The sequence below is a fragment of the Bufo bufo genome, chromosome 2 (genome assembly GCF_905171765.1).
Source record: "Bufo bufo chromosome 2, aBufBuf1.1, whole genome shotgun sequence".
Classification (NCBI taxonomy): Eukaryota; Metazoa; Chordata; class Amphibia; order Anura; family Bufonidae; genus Bufo; species Bufo bufo.
The window spans coordinates 71,370,459-71,392,652 of NC_053390.1; the positions used below are offsets into that span (position 1 = coordinate 71,370,459).

Genomic DNA, 22,194 nt, shown 5'->3' on the forward strand with positions numbered 1-22,194 from the left:
TGAAGTGGAGTCTGTTTAATGTGGTAAATCTTATATGTTATATACAGTAAAGATCTCCATAATCCCATAATCTCCATAAAACATCAATGGGATCTCTTCTATAATGACCTCTGAAAGAGTCCACACTGCGCAGTCCGATATGATGGACCTTTTCTTACTTGGAAATCACGGTTAAAGGGGTTATCCAACGTGTAACAAGCCCCCCAATGCCCGGTCCCCTCATATGGATTATACTTACCCCGCTCTCTGGCACCCGCGTAGCTCCTGCACCCCGCCGCTGCATCTCCCTGTTGCGCAGTTCAAAACATCCGGCAACGGGGGAGGGGAGGGTGGCAGCCACTAGCAGGCCACGGACGAGCCTCCCTAGCATCGCAAGTGACGCTAGGGCGGCTCGTCACTGCCGGCTATTGGCTGCCCCCTCCCCATCGCCGGATGCTTTGATCCACACGACGGGATCCATGGTCATATGTGCCTGCATTGGTGAGAAAAATTATGTTTAAGTATATGCAAATGAGCCTCTAGGAGCAACGGGGGTGTTGCCGTTACACCTAGAGCAGGGTTAGGCAACCTCCAGCAGTTGTGAAACTACAACTCCCAGCATGCCTACTTCCTCTACTCTTCTCAGAACTCTCATAGAAATGAATAGAGCATGCTGGGAATTGTAGTTTCACAACAGCTGGAGTGCTGAAGTTTGCTGACCCTTGACCTAGAGGCTCTGCTCTCTCTGCAACGGCCATGTCCTCTCCCCATTAATTGACAAGGCCAGGCAACGTAAACGTGATCACACTTGGCCTTGTCAATCAAAGTGCAGAGGACGCAGCAGTTGCAGAGAAAGCTAAGCCTCTAGGAGCAATGGTAACGCCCCCTTTGCTCCTAGATACTCATCTGCATATCCTGTATTAAAACTTCATTTTTCTCAGCAATGTGGGCACATATGAGCCAGTTTCATAGGTACAACTCTGCTGACAGATGGCCTTTAAAGGGGTTGCCCGGGTTCAGAGCTGAACCCGGACATACCTCCATTTTCACGCAGGCAGCCCCCTGACTTAAGCATCGGAGCTGCTCATGGTAGCCCCATGGAGAGCCCGGTTCGTCACCGGAACTCTTGAAAACGCCTTTGCCTTGCGCGATTTAGCAAAGGAGAGCATCTGAGCATGGACTGCTCTAAAGTCAGGGGGGCTGCCTGGGTGAAAATGGAGGTATGTCCGATTCAGCTCTGAACCCAGACAACCCCTTTAAGTGTAAGATAAATGATAATGAACAATATTCAGGAGGACACCACACCTTTGCACTGGGTCCACCAATGAGTTTAAAGGTCCCTGCAGAATGTAATGGATTGGCCACAAAACTGTATCCAAATCCATGCGGTTTTGTAAAGGACATTTTCCTAGAAGTTTTTTTTGGTAAGCTGCGTTCATGTTTCACATGTAAAATTGGAACAAAAGAAAAATGTAAATGTCTTGAAAAAAAAACCCAAAACTGGTGCAGTCCTCACCCTACACCAGGGCACAATACGGGCTCACATGTCTCAGGCAACCTACCTTTACTGTCATTCATACGGATGAGGTAGGTGCCTATGGGCGTATCTCACATATAAACCAACGCCGTCCCTAAATACTCATCTCAGGGACACACGTATGAAGCAACAGCCTGTAAGTCTGAACAGACAGATGCAACTTTTAGGGCAAAGAATTAGTACAAACTGAGCTCAGCTACTTGGTGTCCTCCCTCACACAACCACAGATGATACCATGAAGTATACCTCACAGCAGGACAATGTATGAACACTGTGCCATGCTGTACACAGGAACACGTGTATTATCACCCCCACCAGGAATGGGACTGAGCCCCTGAAATGCAGAGCTCCCACAGAGGAGGCGCCTTACCTGGGGGCTTCAGGCTGTCTCCGGGCACCCCATGGTCCTCCTCAGTGAGGGCTGAGCTGCTTCCTGCAGATACAGGCTGATGTGTGAAGGGCTGAGCTGCACTCTCAGTAAACAGGCTGAGGAAGTTACACCACTGCACACAGTCCTTCCCACTGAGGGAGCAGCCCCAGCAAGAAGCCTGCCCCCACACCTCTGCCTGACACCCCTCAAGTGCACCCACCTAAAGGACACACACTTCCTGACACCCTCTAACTCTGCATAGTCCTGACAACTCGGGAACACTGTCAATTCTCTGTGTAACACACACCACACACACGTCCTGCATTACTGGCACCCTCTCACTCTGCACCCCTCCTGCCCACTGAGGGCAGCCCCAGAAATCCTGCACACAGCAGGGTGTGCCCCAGCATGCCCAAAAGACACAACCTGGCGACCCAAGGGCCACATTGAAGCCCTGTGTATTGCTGTATTGCTTATAACAGAATGTGCACATTCTACCTCAGAATTATCACTGACGCCCCACTACATGTCTCCTATATCACTGACACCCCACTACATGTCTCCTATATCACTGACGCCCCACTACATGTCTCCTATATCACTGACACCCCACTACAAGTCTCCTATATCACTGACGCCCCACTACATATCTCCTATATCACTGACACCCCACTACATGTCTCCTATATCACTGACGCCCCACTACATGTCTCCTATATCACTGACACCCCACTACATGTCTCCTATATCACTGACGCCCCACTACATATCTCCTATATCACTGACACCCCACTACATGTCTCCTATATCACTGACACCCCACTACATATCTCCTATATCACTGACACCCCCACTACATGTCTCCTATATCACTGACACCCTACTTCGTGTCTATTATATCACTGATGCCCCACTACATGTCTCCTATATCACTGACACCCCACTACATGTCTCCTATATCACTGACACCCCACTACATATCTCCTATATCACTGACACCCCCACTACATGTCTCCTATATCACTGACACCCCACTACATATCTCCTATATCACTGACACCCCCACTACATGTCTCCTATATCACTGACGCCCCACTTCATATCTCCTATATCACTGATGCCCCACTACATGTCTCCTATATCACTGACACCCCACTATATGTCTCCTATATCACTGACGCCCCACTACATATCTACTATATCACTGACGCCCCACTACATATCTCCTATATCACTGACGCCCCACTACATATCTCCTATATCACTGACGCCCCCACTACATGTCTCCTATATCACTGACACCCCACTATATGTCTCCTATATCACTGACACCTCACTACATGTCTCCTATATCACTGACACCCTACTACGTGTCTCCTATATCACTGACACCCCACTACATGTCTATCTGGGGTATATCACTGACGCCCCACATCAGATCTCCTATATCATTGACACCCTACTTCGTGTCTATTCTATCACTGACGCCCCACTACATGTCTCCTATATCACTGACGCCCCACTACATGTCTCCTATATCACTGACACCCCACTACATGTCTCCTATATCACTGACACCCCACTACATGTCTCCTATATCACTGACACCCTACTTCGTGTCTATTCTATCACTGACGCCCCACTACATGTCTCCTATATCACTGACGCCCCACTACATGTCTCCTATATCACTGACGCCCCACTACATATCTCCTATATCACTGACGCCCCACTACATGTCTCCCATATCACTAATGCCCCACTTCATATCAAATGTCACAAATTTTGTCCAAATGTCTTGCGACTTTTTTAAGCCACAAACCAGACATATCAGATTTGATAAATGTTCCCCTCTAAGGGTTCATGCAAACAAACGTATTTTCTTTCTGTATCCGTTCCGGGTTTTTTTGCGGACCGTGTACGGAACAACTCATTTCAAAGGGTCCGCAAAAAAAACGGAAAGTTCTCCCTGTGCATTCCGTTTCCATATATCCGTTCCTTAAAAAAATAGAACATGTCCTATTCTTGTCCGCATCACGGACAAGGATAGTACTGTTCTATTAGGGGCCAGCTGTTTCATTCCGCAAAATACGGAATGCACACAGATGGCATCCATATTTTTTGTGGATCTGTTTTTTGCGGACCGCAAAATATATACGGTCGTGTGCACGAGGCCTAAGTACATAAAAAAATTGGGCTGGGCATATGATTTTCAATAGATGGTTCCGCAAAAACGGAACGGATACAGAAGACATACGGATGCATTTCATATGCATTCCGTTTTTTTTGCGGACCTATTGACTTGAATTGAGCCACGGAACGTGATTTGTGGGCAATCATAGGACATGTTCTATCTTTGAACGGAACAGAAATATAGAAACGGAATGAGTACCTTCCGTTGTTTTTTTGTGGACCCATTGAAATGAATGGTTCCGCATACGAACCGCAAACAGAACCCGCAAAAACGGAACGGAAAAGGGAAAGAAAAAACGTGTGCGTGCAAGAAGCCTTCTATGAAGGGCCAACTGTTCCGTTCCGCAAAATACGGAATGCACATGGTTGTCATCCGTATTTTTTGCGGACCTCAAAATACATTCGGTCGTGTGCATGAGCCCTTATACAAAGATGGGTTTTCAGCTGTACATATAGAGTTAAAAGTCTTTGTTCGCTGACAGCAAACAGACATCTTGAAAATGTTAAATGGAAACACAAAGTGCGAGATTTATCAAAACTGGTGTAAAGGAAAACTGGCTTAGTTGCCCATAGCAACCAATCAGATTCCACCTTTCATTTTCTAAAGGAGCTCTGAAAAATGAAAGGTTGAATCTAATTGGTTGCTATGGGCAACAAAGCCAGTTTTCATTACACCAGTTATGATAAATATACCCCTATGAACCTATGACGCGGCCTGACCTGAGGAACACCGGAAAGTTCTTCTTCAGCCACAGGTCCTTACAGAGAAGGAGAAGACGAGGTTATAAGTGGCGTCTTCCTTACACACTTGTGTTGCTGGGTGGGGGGAGAGTTGTGCTTCATAAGATGAGTGAGCCAAAATACAGAATAGTGCGCCAAATTTCTTAAAATGGTGCACACAGCATGGTAAGTTTGGCACAACCTGCTACGTGTATTGACCCCTTCACAAACCATGACATGAATGTACGCCTGAGGTGCCCGAGGGCTGTATGGATCAGGCGTATACACTGCTGGTAATGGCGCTATATTACCAGATAACTCCGATCCTGGTCATTTGACCCCTCAGGTGCATCGGTCAATAGCTGTTTTGTTACTAACTCGGTGGGAGTTTGCTGTATCAGAAACCTCCCCCAACATTTCTGCCTGCAATGAGGATCAGACAAGCTAAGGCCTTGTTCACATTTCCGTGACTCTTTGACGGCCATGAAAAAAATCAGTCCGTGTTACAGTACATGCGTGAAGATGTCTGTGTGTCCGTTTTTTGCCCTCCGTGTGTCATCCGTATTCCATAGACAATGCTCAGGCATTGGAGCATCTCCTATCAATGGACGGTGAAAAACTGACCAGACATGGATGCCATCCGTGTTGCGTCCGTGTTTTTATTTGCGGACCTATAGACTTTAACCCCTTAAGGACCCATGACGTAGCTGTACGTCATGGGTCCGATCCCTAAATATGGCGCCTTAGCCGCGGGGTCTCTGCTATTTTAAATAGCAGAGACCCGCGGCACATGTATGCAATCAGCCATAAGGCTGATCGCATACATCTTACCTTTCAGATGCCGTGGTCAAAGGTGACCACGGCTTCTGCGCAGACCGGTACCGGAAGTCCCGCGCTTCCGGTCCGGTAACAGCGTTCCCCGGCTGAGATCAGGGGACCTGTTACCTCGATCTAATTGACCGAAGCCCCAAGCCGGCTTTAGTCAATTAGATGTATATATCAATACAGGCCACTAGGTGGCAGCCTTGTATTGATATACCAGTAGTGCAAATGAAGTCTTCAATGATGGCTATTTAGCCATCACTGAATACTATGGGCAATCGAATGATTGCCAGTAATTGTCACCCAAGGTGACTTAAAAAAAGTAAAAAAAAGTTTTTACAAATATAAAAAAATAAATAAAGTTCAAATCACCCCTATTTCCTTAAAATAAAAATACTTAACTAATAAAAAAAAAACACCATGGGCATCGCCGCGTGCGAAAATGCTCATACTATTAAAATATAACAATATTAATGGCTTATGGCAAATGGCGAAGCGAGAAAAAAAATAAAAACAGGCAATTTGCAATTTTTTGTCACTTCAACTACCCAATAATTTTTTTATAAAAAGTGATCAAAAAGTCGCACACACTTAAAATTAGTATCTGGTACACATGGCTACAAAAAGTTATAGGGGTCAGAATATGGTTCTGAAAAAAAAAAAATGTCCTCAAAGGTTTGCATTTTTTTTTCAGTATTAAAACACAATTATTTTTTTTTCAAGTGTGGTATTGTTGGAACCGTACTGACCTGGAGAATGAAGATACCAGGTCAATTTTACAGCATAGTGTACAGTGTAAAAGTATAAAAATAAAAACTTTTATCAGCGTTTTTTCCCAATTCTACCCTATTTGGAATTTTTTTCCCGCTCCCTACTTCATGGTATGCAACCGTAAATGGTGCCATTAGAAAGTACAACTTGTCCCGCAAAAAATAAGCCCTCATAAGGCTATGTGAATGGAAAAATAAAAAAGTTAGGACTATGGGAAGGCAGGGAGTGAAAAACGAAAACGCAAAAATGGAAAATCCCAGAGTCCTGAAGGGGTTAAGATGTATTTGGTCTGCATCACGGACTAGTAGTGCACGTCTCTGTCATTTTTTAACTGACCATCGTCAGTAAAATAAAATACTGATATGTGAACCGACACATTAAAATCACTGGGTACATGTGCTGTCGGGGGAAAATGCATACAGCACACGTCAGTGAAAAATGGAAATGTGAACGAGGCCTTATCCTTGCACTTTTGGCAAAGCCCCGCCACATCAGCCGGTGAAATATTGACGCCAGACTTCTGCCAAAATTTTGTTCTAATTTCTAGGTTTAATGACACTTTAAGGGGGTCTCTGGTTTGTATGATGAAAAGTTCTTCAAGCATTCTTGTTTTCATTCAGAAGCTGAAATCCGGCCCTGACCGGGATCTGCTCACAAAGCAGGGGAACTGTTACAGTGTATCAGTGAGTGAGTCAAAAATATACAAAAAGAGCAGCAACAATCTCTTAATCATAAATTCAAAGGGGGTGTCCAACCATAACAAGGTATCACCTATCCACAGAATTGGCGATAAGTATCTGATCAGTGAGGGACCAAAGTCTGGGACCTCCACCAACCATGAGAATGGAGATCCCTCAACTGAATGGGTTGATAGTGACGTATATCTCCACAGGTATGTCATTGTGGGTTGTGGCTTTACTTTTCATCACCTGAGGCTATGATTTGGTAAGTTGCCCTAACCCTGCCCAACGCCAGGCCTATAACCTGTATCCATGATGTCGTACATTGGCACATCAGGGGTATGTCAATAAGACCACCTCTATAGCAATACACTCAGACACCACTCAACATTTCATTATTTCACAGCCAGCTGCTGATTGAGGTTTAACCTCAGATGGCATCACTCATTACATTTCACCTGACAACTTATAGCTGAGAAGTTTCCTTCCTATAAAATCATAGTAAATTTACAACTACAATTTCCTAGGAAGCCCCATAAAGACTGCTCTTATAGCGGCCACTTTGTTATCAAGGTATTTGTAGCTGTATTCTAGTATATTATAGTAGTTATTTCTTGTACATAGGAGGCAGTATTATAGTAGTTATATTCTTGTACATAGGAGCAGTATTATAGCAGTTATATTCTTGTACATAGGAGGCAGTATTATAGTAGTTATATTCTTGTACATAGGAGGCAGTATTATAGTAGTTATATTCTTGTACATAGGAGGCAGTATTATAGTAGTTATATTCTTTGTCAATTGTCTTTTTATTGAAACGCATATCAAAAGAGATGTTTACATACATTGATGCACAAATCAGAGTTATTACAGACAAGTCTAAAGCGTACTTTGACAGTATAGTGCATAGTATACATATGACATATATAAAGTGCATGTCTTCAGAGCAAGGTCATCTAGAACCAACTAATTGACATTTGGTGTGTGACCTGATGTAGGTAGATCAAACAAACATATAAAAAGGGGGGGGGGAGGATGGGGGACGGGGGGGGGGACGGGGGTGTCCTTAGAACTGGACAGATACGGTCTGAGGCTGTTAAGATAACCTTTGATGATTCCAAAGGGAGGAAGAAGGTTTAGCACCCTCTATTCTCACTAATGTGTCGTTCCTATCTGGGGGGACATTTTCAAAGTTGTTTGTCTGTTGAAAATTGTTTAAGATGTTGGTGTACCATTCGCATATCTATATGTAATCCATGGGGCCCATAGCTTTTTGTGCTTCTCATGTGCCCTAAGTTCCCAGCCCGCTAGCTCTTCCATACGATGAACGTGATCTAGTTTGCTTAACCACTGAGAGGTGGTGGGGGGTTCTTTACTCAGCCACTTTTGGGGGATAAGTAGACGGGCAGCTTGAATCAAGTGTATAACAAGTTTGTTCCTTGATGGCGATAGTTCTTTTGTTGGAAGCCATAAAAGAACCAACTCTGGGGTTAATGTCAGGTTAGTGTTTAGAATTTCATTAATGGTCCGAGAGACGTCATCCCAGTATCCTCTTATTTTAGAACAGGACCAAAAAATGTGTAGAAGAGTGCCACTCTCTTCCCCACACCTCCAACACCTGTCGTGATCACTCAGACCACTAAGAAATAGTTGTTTAGGGGTGAGGTACCACTGTGTGAGGACCTTATATGAGTGCTCTTGGATCTTCACGCAGCGGGAGAAGCCATGCGAGTGTGCGTGCATACGGAGAATATCTGTCTCCGAAAAGGTAACCTTAAGGTCATTAGCCCAGGTGTGGACATATTGTGGAGTAATGCGACGTTGTGGTGAGATCAAGGCCAAATATATAGTGGATATCAATTTGCGTTGAGGGGAAGGGGGGGTTGCTAATTTTTCCAACCATGTCGGGGTCATTACACATGACTTCTGAGTAGTTAGTTGTTTCCCAGCAGATTTTATAGTTATTAGGTCTAGAAAGTTAAATGTACTCCAGGCTAAGCTAAGGGGATGTTGATCCGGTAAAGTGCCGTTTACCTTTCCTATAAAGTCAGCTGTGGAGAAATCTCTTAATCTGTGCCAAATCTGCGAGACCTGAGATCCTGGAGGCTGAATCGAGTGTGGTATGAGATCTGCTGGCATTATACTAGGGGGGTTCTGTAGGAGCCCATGTGTCTTGTTGAGCTGTTTAATGACCAGGCTAGTGCCCTTTAAGAGGACATGTGAATGGAGTGATGCATTTGCCTGACCCCATAGTGCTGCTTTCTGTGGTTGGGTGAGCTGCATTAGTTCCAGTTCCGTGCCCAATGTGCGGTAGACAGGGGAATAAAGCTGCAACCACCTCCTCAGGTGTATGGCCCTGTAATATGTCTGGACATCCGGCAGTGCTATACCTCCATGACCACGCCCCAGTATCAGCCTCTGGTGAGGAGCCCTAGCCTTCTTGCCGCCCCATAGGTAAGTCATAAAAAGCCTGCGAATCCTTGTAAAATATGAGTTAGGTAAAAATATTGGCAACATCTGTAGTACGTACATAATTTTTGGGAGGACAAACGCTTTTAGTATATTCTTCCTTCCCATCCAAGAGGAATAAGGGAGGCGTAGCGATTGGAGCAGGTTTTGGACATCTGATATTAGGGGAGTATAATTAAGCCGGAATAAATCTTCCGTGCAGGCGGAAATCTTAACTCCTAGGTAGGAAACACAGGAGGACTGCCATTTAAATGGTGTATTTGATTTCAAAATGGCTATGGAGCTCGCCGGAGCATTAACGTTTAAAGCTTCTGACTTGGTATAATTCATTTTGTAGTTTGATAGCCTACCATACTCTTCAAACAGTGTCAAAAGATGCGGGAAGGCCTCGACCGGGTTAGAAACCATGATCAGTAGATCGTCAGCATATGCCACGTTAATGTATTCTATGGCGTCATTTTCTGTTTTCACACCACGTATATTTACATGGTCTCTAATGGCCTGAAGAAGGGTCTCCATGACCAATATATATAAGGCAGGAGATAGGGGGCAGCCCTGACGTGTCCCGTTGCGAATAGGGAAGGATGGGGACAATGTGCCATTGACCCTGATTCTAGCACTCGGATCCTTGTACAACGACATGACTGCCTCCTGAAATCTCGTCGGGATTCCAAACCTCAGTAGAGTCCTCCTCATAAAGTCCCAGCTCACCCGGTCGAAGGCCTTCTCCGCATCCACACTGAGCAGCGCCAAGGGGAGGTTTTTCTTTTTGGCCCACTGTATTGCTGTGATTAACCTACAGGAATTATGATTCCCTTCCCTCCCTGGAACAAAGCCAGATTGGTCAGGGTGGATAAGTTTAGGAAGTAGATTTCCCAGACGTGTCGCCAGAAGTTTGGCCCATATTTTTATATCTACGTTAAGTAACGAGATTGGCCTAAAACTACCGCAGAGAAGGGGATCTTTCCCCGGTTTGGGGAGGATGGTTACCGTGGCCTCCAGTGATTGTTTATGAAGGGTTTCACCATTTAGGAGTGCATTGCACCACGTTACCAGGTGGGGTATTAATATATCTGAGAATTTTTTATAATAGCCCACTGGAAAGCCATCTGGGCCAGGACTTTTACCCATGGGCATAGAGGCTAGTAACTTTTTCACTTCTAGTTCGGTGACTGGCTCTAATAATGTGTCACTTTCTTGGGAGGTTATCTGGGGTAGATTGAGGCCTTTCAAAAACAAGTCTGTTGCTTCTGGTATTGATGGATCTGGGTGATTAGGGTCTGACAGGCCGTATAGTTGCTTATAGAATTTTTGAAATTCTTCTGCAATGTCAGCTGTTTTATGCAGCATATTTCCAGTACTGGATTTGATATTGGGTATGAACATGGACTCTTTCCTTTGTTTAATAAGGGAGGACGTCAGTTTAGAACCTTTATCCCCGTGTGAGTAGTGTTTAAATTGGGCATATTGATAAGCCTTTGCGTTTTGAATGTTTAAATGGTCTTTTAGTTGTGATCTTAGCTGGGTCAGTTCAGTCTGGACTTTTATTGCTCTAGACCGTTTATGGACCGCTTCTTTATCTGCTATCTGAACCAAGAGATCGTGTAGGATCTTTTGTTTCTCTTTTTTAACCCTACTACCTAAGGCTATTAACTCTCCCCGGATAACCACCTTGTGCGTCTCCCACAGTGTCGTCTGGGGCATACCTGGTGTCGCATTATCTATAAAGAAGTCCTTTAGTTTCTGCTCCAGGATTGAGGTATCTGCTTGTCTATCTAGCAGCGTCTCGTTTAAGCGCCACTGTCTAACTGAGGCAGGCAGGCTGGAAAATCTGAGGGCAGCAGAGACTGGGGCGTGGTCAGAGACGGACACAACACCTATGTCGGCCGAGTCCACCATATCCACGGCATTGCTTGACAGTAGGATATAGTCTAATCTTTTATATGATTTGTGTGGGGCCGAGAAGAAGGTGAAGTCCCTAGTATCTGGGTGGGCTAGTCGCCAGACGTCCAGCAGATTCATGTCTGATATGTACCTATTGATGCACCCCAGTGCTGATTGGGTCAATTGGGAGGAGCCGTCAGAAGAATCAATCAAAGGATTCAGTGTGACATTGAGGTCTCCCCCAATCAATCTAATCCCCTCTGCAAACAGATCTAGTTTACTTAGTGTGATCTTGATCCATTGTTTCTGGCCACGGTTAGGGCTGTACAAACTAGCGAGTGTGACTTTTTGTGTACCTATGAGGCCTTTCACGAAAATGAAGCGGCCCTCAGGGTCCGTCAGGGTAGATATCAATGTAAATGGTACTTTTCTAGAAATTGCAATACCCACTCCTCTTTTTGCTTTCTCAAAGGCACTGAAATACCAGTGTTGGAAGTATGGGTTCTGAATTTTAGGTACATTTGTTTCTCTAAAATGCAGCTCCTGAAAGAAGCAAATATCTGTATTGTTCTTTTTTAGCAGACGGATGACCTGAGAGCGCTTTTGTGGGGTGTTAAAGCCCCTTACATTATACGTTGTACATTTAATTGACGACATCATTGAGAAAATGGGGTGACTTTGGAGCCGGAGAACTCCAGTTATTCACATCGACCGTATCTAGGGAGTGAACAAGTAACATCACAACTAAAGATTCTGTCAACATGACAAGTATAACAGTGCAATGGCTCCCATGCCAGCAACACCGCAGCAGGTCACTTAGCTGCAGTGAAGCGGGCATGAACAGCCATTTAATCAGGCACATGTACCAGGTCTGTGCCAAGATAACCCTGGTAGGTAGGGGGGGTACAAAGTGGAACCATATCTTCATAATGGTGTCCACATTGCGCCACCTGCTGAACTGGTGCGGGATAGCACCTTACATATTATGGTCTAGGTTGAATGCAGTAAAATAACATTGCAAAGCAGAATGTCTGCTCTGCAGATTACAACAAGAACGGGAACAATTCAGGACTCATGACAGACAGGTATACTTGCAGACTTAAGATGTGATATAATCAAGTAAGAACCTGTCCCTCTATGATGTCTGTGGAGAACTTCATCTGAGGTAAGATAACTCCTCTGTATAGTCTCTAGGACTTCAAGTGTCTCTAGATCTGTGCTGGTTCCTCTTCTTCTGTGGAGCTTTAAGCCATCCTGAGGCCTCTGGGAGATCTGGCAGCTGTGTTCCCATCTCAGCAGACGGCAGCCATGATGGTACATCTAGTGGATCTGTTTGCAGCAGCTCCCAGGCCGCCTGGAGATCTTGTGGCAGGCGAATGGTGCAGCGCTTCCCATCTACAGCAAATGTGAGGCCGAAGGGGAATAGCCATTTATATGGCACCTTGTGATGGCGCAGATGGTCAGTGAGGGGCCGCAGCGCCCTCCTTTTATTCAATGTGGAGGATGCCAGGTCCTGGTAGATAGAGATTTTAGCCCCCTCATATATGATCTCCTTCATATTTCTGGCAGCTTGCATTAGGGCAGCGGTGTCCACATACCTCAGGAGACCGCATACCACGTCTCTGGGGTTCTCCTTCTCTTTTGGCTTCGGCCTGAGCGCTCTATGGATTCTTTCTATTTGAATCTCGGCCGCTCTGGAGCTTCCCAGGAGCAGGGAGAAGATGGCGCCGGCAGCTTCTGGTAAGCCTTCATGTGGGGTGCTTTCAGGCAGGCCGCGGATCCGGAGGTTTTTCCTCCTATTCCGATTCTCCTGGTCTTCTATGAGGGAGTATGCTGTGTCCAGTGAGGCTGCCAGAGCCATGGTGGTATCGCTTGCAGCTCTGATGTAATTCGAGATGGACGCCTGGTTACTTTCCAGTGTTTCCACCCTCGTGCCGATATGCTTCAGGTCAGCTTTAATCTCCTGCAGATCCTGAATCACTGGGGCCAGGGCTGCTGATAAAGCCTGCTGCAGGAACTGCCTGGATATCGGGGCAGCACTTTGTGATGTGGGGCCTGCTGTGTGCTCTGCAGCAGCTTCATCTTCTCCCTCCGAATCCCTGCCCCAGACATCTAGTTCCGGCAGCACCATCTTAGGACCGGCCGGCACAGGAGCTGTAGTTTTCTTGTTGAGATATTTATCCATATCTGAGGCACCGCGCTCCGGTTTGCTGACTTCAGGTTTCTCTCTGGGTATATATCTACCGACTTTTCCCATTCTTGAGCAAATTAGACCGCTGAATTTACCAGTTAGCAGAGTGGTAAGGAGGAGAGCTCTCCTACATGTGTCCTGCTAGGTCTGCAGCCAGGCTCCGCCCCCCTATAGTAGTTATATTCTTGTACATAGGAGCAGTATTATAGTAGTTATATTCTTGTACATAGGAGGCAGTATTATAGTAGTTATATTCTTGTACATAGAAGGCAGTATTATAGTAATTATATTCTTGTACATAGGAGGCAGTATATAGTAGTTATATTCTTGTACATAGAAGGCAGTATTATAGTAATTATATTCTTGTACATAGGAGCAGTATTATAGTAGTTATATTCTTGTACATATGGAGGCAGTATTATAATAGTTATATTCTTGTACATAGGAGGCAGTATTATAGTAGTTATATTCTTGTACATAGGAGGCAGTATTATAGTAGTTATATTCTTGTACATATGGAGGCAGTATTAAAGTAGTTATATTCTTGTACATAGGAGGCAGTATTATAATAGTTATATTCTTGTACATAGGAGGCAGTATTATAGTAGTTAAATTCTTATACATAGGAGCAGTATTAAAGTAGTTATATTCTTGTACATAGGCGGCAGTATTATAGTAGTTAAATTCTTGTACATAGGAGGCAGTATTATAGTAGTTATATTCTTGTACATAGGAGGTAGTATTATAGTAGTTAAATTCTTGTATATAGGAGTAGTATTATAGTAGTTATATTCTTGTACATAGGAGGCAGTATTATAGTAGTTATATTCTTGTACATTGCAGCAGTATTATAGTAGTTATATTCTTGTACATAGGAGCAGTATTATAGTAGTTATATTCTTGTACATAGGAGGCAGTATTATAGTAGTTATATTCTTGTACACAGGAGGCAGTATTATAGTAGTTATATTCTTACACATAGGAGTAGTATTATAGTAGTTATATTCTTGTACATAGGAGCAGTATTATAGTAGTTATATTCTTGTACATAGGAGGCAGTATTATAGTAGTTATATTCTTGTACATAGGGGCAGTATTATAGTAGTTATATTCTTGTACATAGGAGGCAGTATTATAGTAGTTATATTCTTGTACATAGGAGCAGTATTATAGTAGTTATATTCTTGTACATAGGAGCAGTATTATAGTAGTTATATTCTTGTACATATGAGCAGTATTATAGTAGTTATATTCCTGTACATAGGAGGCAGTATTATAGCAGTTATATTCTTGTACATAGGAGGCAGTATTATAGTAGTTATATTCTTGTACATAGGAGCAGTATTATAGTAGTTTTATTCTTGTACATATGAGCAGTATTATAGCAGTTATATTCTTGTACATAGGGGGCAGTATTATAGTAGTTATATTCTTGTACATAGGAGCAGTATTATAGTAGTTATATTCTTGTACATAGGAGGTAGTATTATAGTAGTTATATTCTTGTACATAGGAGCAGTATTATAGTAGTTATGTTTTTGTACATAAGAGGCAGTATTATAGTAGTTATATTCTTGTACATAGGAGGCAGTATTATAGTAGTTATATTCTTGTACATAGGAGCAGTATTATAGTAGTTATATTCCTGTACATAGGAGGCAGTATTATAGTAGTTATATTCTTGCACATAGGAGGCAGTATTATAGTAGTTATATTCTTGTACATAGGCGGCAGTATTATAGTAATTATATTATTAGTATTACTGTCTCAGGACAATGGCTATATGGACTTAGTTCCAACCACATTTATGAGGGAGAAGTGCAAAGAGCAGCTGTAACTGTCCTTCCTGCACTTGTTTCGGCACATTATACAACATACGGTACATTACTCATCAGGGGGCGACAATGAGAAAATATGAAATCTGAGCTCATTTGTGAGGCATGATGGGAGGGACATTCAAAGTAAAACAAAGAGATTTATTGTAGTCTTTTTAGGTAATATCTTTCCCATGTAACTCAGAAATATTTACTCGATCATCTCTATCAAATACAAAATTGCCCATCAGTTAAAAATCTTAATACATGGCGGGTACACACTTGTGTACTGTATCCTCTCTCGATGACGTGCCACGTGAGTGACCAGACACATTTCATACTGTTTTATTTTCCTTCTTGATATTAATTGAAATGCACTTTAATGACAAGAAATTACTGAGCTGTCCCTGCCCACACCACCACAGCGTCCATACACAGCCCTCATCTCATGGACTAGCGCACAATTTATGCCAAATCTAATTTTAAACACAGCACACCTTCCATTCACGATACATCACAATCACAGGTAGTCATTAGAATGTAAGCTCTTCAGTCCAGAGGGTTTACTCTCAAAGCAGCTGAATTATAGGAGAACAGGTGCTTACCTGTGTCTTGTAGATTGGGCTCCAAGAGGGTCACAGATCTCTCAAGGGAGGGGGGGGGGGGGTAGCAATATCCCTTCGTCACTGTGTATGGGAGAATGTAGACTGGCAAGGAATTTGGGGGGGCTGCCCGTAGATCAGGGGACACAAAGAGACAGCAGCAGCAGGTGACAGGCAGGAGATGGGGCAGGGTAGGACTGAGCAAATAAAGGAAGTCGCCCTTTGGACTGTGACTTTTACAGCGGGTGTTATCTGACACCTGTAGTTGGGGAGGGGGGTTAGGGTAGATAGAGGGGAGACACAGTCGCCTCCAGAACACATCCTGCTATGGACCACTTTACTAATGGAAGCGGCAGAGAGAGGTCTGTGTAGTTATGAGATATGTGTTGTCTCTCCCTGGTAACTACAAGCCTGGGGTGAACACAATACACACGTTAGACTGGTTCTCAGTCCACTAAGATCAGATATCCCATCATTACCTGCAATATACTGTAGGTAAACTTCCGAACCCTAAGGCCTCTTGCAGACGAATGTTGTGCATCCGTTTCGTGCATTGGGGACTGCAATTTGCGGTCCCCAATGCACGGGCAATGTCCGTGCGGCGGCAGGGACGGATCGAGACCCATTCAATTTGAATGGGTCCGTGATCCGTCCGCACAGCAAAAAATTCTGTTTTTTTTGCAGTGCAGAGTCACGGACAGAAACACCATAGTGCTTCCGTGGGGTTCTGATCCGTGCTTCCGTTCCGCATCTCACATGAATGGGTCCACATCTGTGATGCGGAGTGCACACGGGCCGGTGCCTGTGTATTGCGGACCCGCCATATGCGGGCCGCAATACGACCACGGGCACACAACGCTTGTGTGCAAGAGGCCTAAGCTGGTAATACTATTGTATTTTTTCTTTCTTTCTTTCTTTCTTTCTTACAAAACATGATATAAACAATCATCTTTCCCATTAATCCCTTCATATTCCAACATCTTAAAATTTAGCATACAGGGGAAAGCACATTACAAATTATACGTATGCATATAATCCCTTTATCCACCCATCCCACCCTAGTCCCATATTGCCTCTCGTTGCCCCCGGAGCCAGCAGGAGTCCCTACAAGATCACAGACGAACTAGCAAGGTATGCCACCTGAATCCTTCACGTCTAGGTCCACCAAACCATGGAATTACGTCCTATTTACCCATACCTTTTCCCATTGTGATATCTGTTTTTTTAGATGAGCATGACACCTTTTCAGAATTTCTTATCTTGTTCATTAAATTTCTCCACTCTACCAAAGTGGGGGATTTGGTAGACCCCCATTTTCTCGCAGTTATCACTCTAGCGAGTAACAAACCTTTCAGCCAAGTTATGCAATCTTTCTTGTTAGGTCATCTATAGGGAGATGTCCCAATACAGCGAGTTCAGTTCCCATTACAGGTTTGTAATCTAGTTTCTCAGCCAAGACCTCAAAGATCTTAACCCAGTATTGCTGAATTTTCAAACAGCTCCAGATCATATGAATAAAATCAGCTTGTTCAGTTGGACACTTGGGGCACCTAGAATCCGTGTCCCCATATATCCTTGAAAGCTGTAGCGGGGTATAGTATAAACGGTGAACTATTTTAAATTGAATAAACCTAAAATTAGCGGAAATGATAACCCGGTTTATATTTTTATATACCATTGCCCAATTAAAGGGTTTGTTCGGCTTCAGAGCTGAACCCGGACATACCCTTATTTTCACCCCGGCACCCCCCCTGAGGCTAGCATCGGAGCATCTCATGCTCCGATGCGCTCCCTTGGCCTGCGCTAGATTGCTCAGGGCAAGGTCTCTTTTGTTTTCAATAACACACTGCTGGGCGGAAACTTCCGCCCGCAGTGTCTTTGGTGACGTCACCGGCTCTGATGGGCGGGCTTTAGGGCTGTTTTACTGGATAGGGCAGTGCTAAATCCCGCCCATCAGTGCCGGTGATGTCACCGGGGTTCCTAGCAGCCCCATGGAGAGCCCCGGTACGTCACTGGATCTCAAAAAAATGCCTTTGCCCTGTGCGATTTAGCGCAGGGCAAAGGAGAGCATCAGAGCATGAACTGCTCCGATGCTCAAGTCAGGGGGGCTGCCGGGGTGAAAATGGAGGTATGTCCGGGTTCAGCTCTGAACTCAGACAACCCATTTAATAATAATGTTGCTCCCAATCTCTGATTCCCACTTCTTTTCACTCTTAAATTTCAATAAATTACCCAATCCAGTTTTCATTTTTTTTATATACCTGTGATAAAGTGACTTTCATTTCCTTACAATTGTAACAAAAATCCTTAAAATTATGATCTACTATTGTAGTCAGTTTCTTATTCTTTATACTTACAAAAGCATGCTTTAATTGTGTGTATCTATACCAGGATAAAGTGTCTAATTGTGTATCAGGACATAATTCCTTAAAAGATTTAATATATCCAGAATTAACCAAATGTGAAACCAAAACTATTCCCCTCTTTTCCCAAAATGAATAATCATCTAGTGTCGTAAATTCCTTTATATTGCAATTGTGGCAAAGTGGTGTATAATGTAAAGCATGTGAAATCCCTAATACCTTTTTAATTTTATACCATACCAGCTGTAGCATTCTACTTATAGGGTATTGTTTCCCACCAATACCAAGGTACCCCGTTTCTAATATGCTGAATATATCGTTGGACACCTCTATAATACTTAATAAGATATTGAACAGGGTTGTCCTCCCCCCGCCCCAGACACCATTGGATTTGTGCAGCCATATAGTAACCCTGTATATACGGGAGGGATATTCCCCACATCTCTTCTGACAGCCACAGGAACCTCTGCTTGATCCGTACTCTTTTTCTTCCCCATATCAGATTGTTAAATAAACTTTCCACCTGGTTAAAGAAGGAGTCTTTAAACCAAATCGGACATGCAGTAATAATATACAGAATTTGCGGGAGTAAGACCATTTTAATTAGCGCTATTCTCTCTGTTTGACCAAGAGTAAACTTCTGCCAGACTCTGATTTTAGTTTTGATTTTATCTTACAGGGGGGTTAAAGGAGTTGTCTCATCATAGGCAATGGGGGCATATCGCTAGTATATACCCCATTGTCTTATAGGTGCGGGTCCCACCACTGGTACCCGCACCTATATCGAGAACGGAGCCCCGCAAGGTGGTGGCTGGAGGACTCCGGTCCGGCCACCACCAAGTCGGCTCCCCATAGAAGTGAATGCGCGGCACCCGCTCCCATTCATTTCTATGGCGCCTACGGAAATAGCCGAGCCAGTGCTGGGCTATTTTTGCCAGCTTATAGAAAATGAATGGAGGGCGGCTGCACATGCGCAGTGCGACCTTCTTCACTTGCGGGGCTCTGTTCTCGATATGGGTGCGGGTCCCAGCGGTAGGACCCACACCTATAAGACAATGGGGGCATATCCTAGCGATATGCCCCAATTGTCCATGATGAGACAGCCCCTTTAAGTTTAGCTTATTGAAATCGTGTAATGCATCAGTAATCTTCACCCCCAAGTAATCTATCTGTACCGCGACCATCAATACTCTGCTGCTTTTTGGTATGTTATTATTCCGCTGTTTTAGAGGAAGTAGTACTGATTTTGTCCAGTTAATTTCAAAACATGAAAAATAACCAAATTCATTAATTACCTTCATAACATATGGTATAGCTGCTCCTCCTCCATCTCGTAAGAAGATGAGAAGAAGATGAGGACATCATCTGCGTATAGGCCTATTTTATCCTGGGGGCCCTTAACTTTAAATCCCAGGATGTTCTTATCCTGCCTTATTTTGCAAGCGTCAGGTTCCAGGAAAATTGCCAAACGAATGGGGGAAAGGGGACAACCTTGTCTAGTGCCCCGATGTAATTCAAAAGGGGCCGACCAAACTCCATCAATACTTAATCTCGCTGTCGGGCGACTATATAATAGCTGCAGGGCCGATGCAAGGATTTTTGCCAACACAAGCGAAGCTACATTTTGGTGCCGCCCCCCCCCCCCCCCCCCCCCTACACCTCGCAGCTCACCTGGCCCTGGTCCCGTCTGCAGCAGCTGGCTTCTCCTCGGTGTGGTCCTGGTATCTTCTCTCTGCTTCAGACAATTGCTAGTCCGAGGACCGTATTTTTCGCCCTCTAAAACGCACCTAGATTTTAGAGGAGGATAATAAGAAAAAAATATTTTCCATCACACCTCAGTTCAGACCAGCAATCAGACCTCAGATCAGACTCCCAATGCCTCAGATCAGACCCCCATCTCAGCCATCAGCCCCCATCCATCATGCCTCCATGTAAGCCATCATGCCCCCATGTCAGCCATCAGCCCCCCATGTCACATTTCTCCCCTCCTTGTCAAATCACCCCCCTATGTCACATCAGCCCTCCATGTCACATTTCCCCCCCTCTAAACCATGTCACATCACCCCCTTCGTGTGACATCATGATCACATCATTACCCCCTATTGTGTCACATTTCAGTCCCCCCCCCCCCATGGCACATCACCCCCCCCCCCCCCAGCCGGCCCTGGCCCCATCCCCATGTTACAGACTACAGACATTGTCCCCCCTCCCATCATGTCACGGTCACCACCCCCGCCTCCATTTATGATTGTTTTTTTTTGCGGATCCATTGTAAAAATGCCTATCCTTGTCCACTAACTAGAAAAAAATAGGACATGCACTATTGTTTTTGCGGGGCAACGGAAAGGACATACTGATGCAGACAGCACACAGTGTTTTTTGCTGACCCATTGAAATGAATGGGTCCGCATCCTATCCGCAAAAAAAACGGAACGGACACAGAAACAAACAACGTTTGTGTGCATCTAGCCTTACAGATACAGTCAGCTCCAGTCCCTGCTGCCGCCCGCCGGCGCTGCGCCACTCGCCAGTCACACCACCTGGCCTGACCTCATGACCGGGCTGCTGGGCCCGTGCCGCTCTGTGAGTGAGGGCCGGGGCTGCACGGCGCACGCAGGCTAGGGCGGGCCGCCGGCGGTGTTGCGGCGCAACTCACAAGTAAGTGATAAAAAAATTAATCAAGAAAAAAGAAGGTTAATTTCTCCGCCCTCCCCCAGGGTGCGCCCTAAGGCAGCCGCTTGGTCTGCCTTATGGTAGCACCGGCCCTGAATAGCTGTATCCATTTGATAACGTTTCCTCCCAGATTCATCTTGGCCATAACTCTCCAGAGGTGATTCCACTCCACCCTGTGAAATGCTTTAGCAGCATCTAATGACAGGACGGAGCGGTCTCACCTACCCCCACTTGGATATTAGTCATAGCTCTCCGAATATTAGTATGGGCGTGTCTTTTGGGAATGAATCCTGTTTGATCTGGGTGGATCAGTTATCACTCTTTTTTAAGACGAATCGCAAATAATTTTGCACATATTTTAAAATCTGTATTCAAAAGTAATATTGGGCGATATGAGCTTGTCTCCTTTTCATCCTTATCTTTTTGGGGGAATAAGGCCTGTCAGTGTTTTGGCTTCAGTGGTCCGTGTCCGATTTTGCTTCAGTTGTGTTTCCTTGTGTCTTCCTTTTTTTTTGTCTGACAGGGGGAAAAAAAAGGAAGGTTAATGAAAAGTGTAATTTTATTGCACCATGGTCTTGTAGAAAAAAACGGACACGGACACGGATGACATACCAGTTGTGCATCCGTTTTTTTTAACCCCTTAAGGACTCAGCCCTATTTCACCTTAAGGACTTGGCCATTTTTTGCAAATCTGACCAGTGTCACTTTAAGTGCTCATAACTTTAAAACGCTTTGACTTACCCAGGCCGTTCTGAGATTGTTTTTTCGTCACATATTGTACTTCATGACACTGCTAAAATTGGGTCAAAAAATTTAGAAAAATTAGCAAATTTCAAAGTTTCAGTTTCTCTACCTCTGTAATACATAGTAATACCCCCAAAAATTGTGATGACTTTACATTCCCCATATGTCTACTTGATGTTTGTAGCATTTTGGGAATGATATTTTATTTTTTGGGGATATTACAAGGCTTAGAAGTTTAGAAGCAAATTTTGAAATTTTTCAGAAATCTTCAAAATCCCACTTTTTATGGACCAGTTCAGGTTTGAAGTCATATTGTGAGGCTCCCAAAAATGACCCCATTCTAGAAACTACACCCCTCAAGGTATTCAAAACTGTTTTTTCA

General features: G+C 44.3%; 1 protein-coding gene across 2 annotated transcripts in view; it reads right to left on the reverse strand.

Moving 5' to 3' along the window:
* The window catches only part of LOC120992301 (phospholipid-transporting ATPase ID-like), a 222,385-nt gene extending 206,171 nt beyond the window's left edge, over window positions 1-16,214 (reverse strand). Inside the window, exon 1 of one of the 2 annotated variants that reach the window (XM_040421193.1) lies at window positions 16,036-16,214. The gene's annotated coding sequence lies outside the window, so the exon portion shown is untranslated. Of the gene's footprint in view, window positions 1-1,886; window positions 1,985-16,035 lie in introns of those variants that run through there. The other variant, XM_040421192.1, reaches the window with a different exon arrangement.
* Between the last annotated feature and the right edge of the window lie 5,980 nt (window positions 16,215-22,194).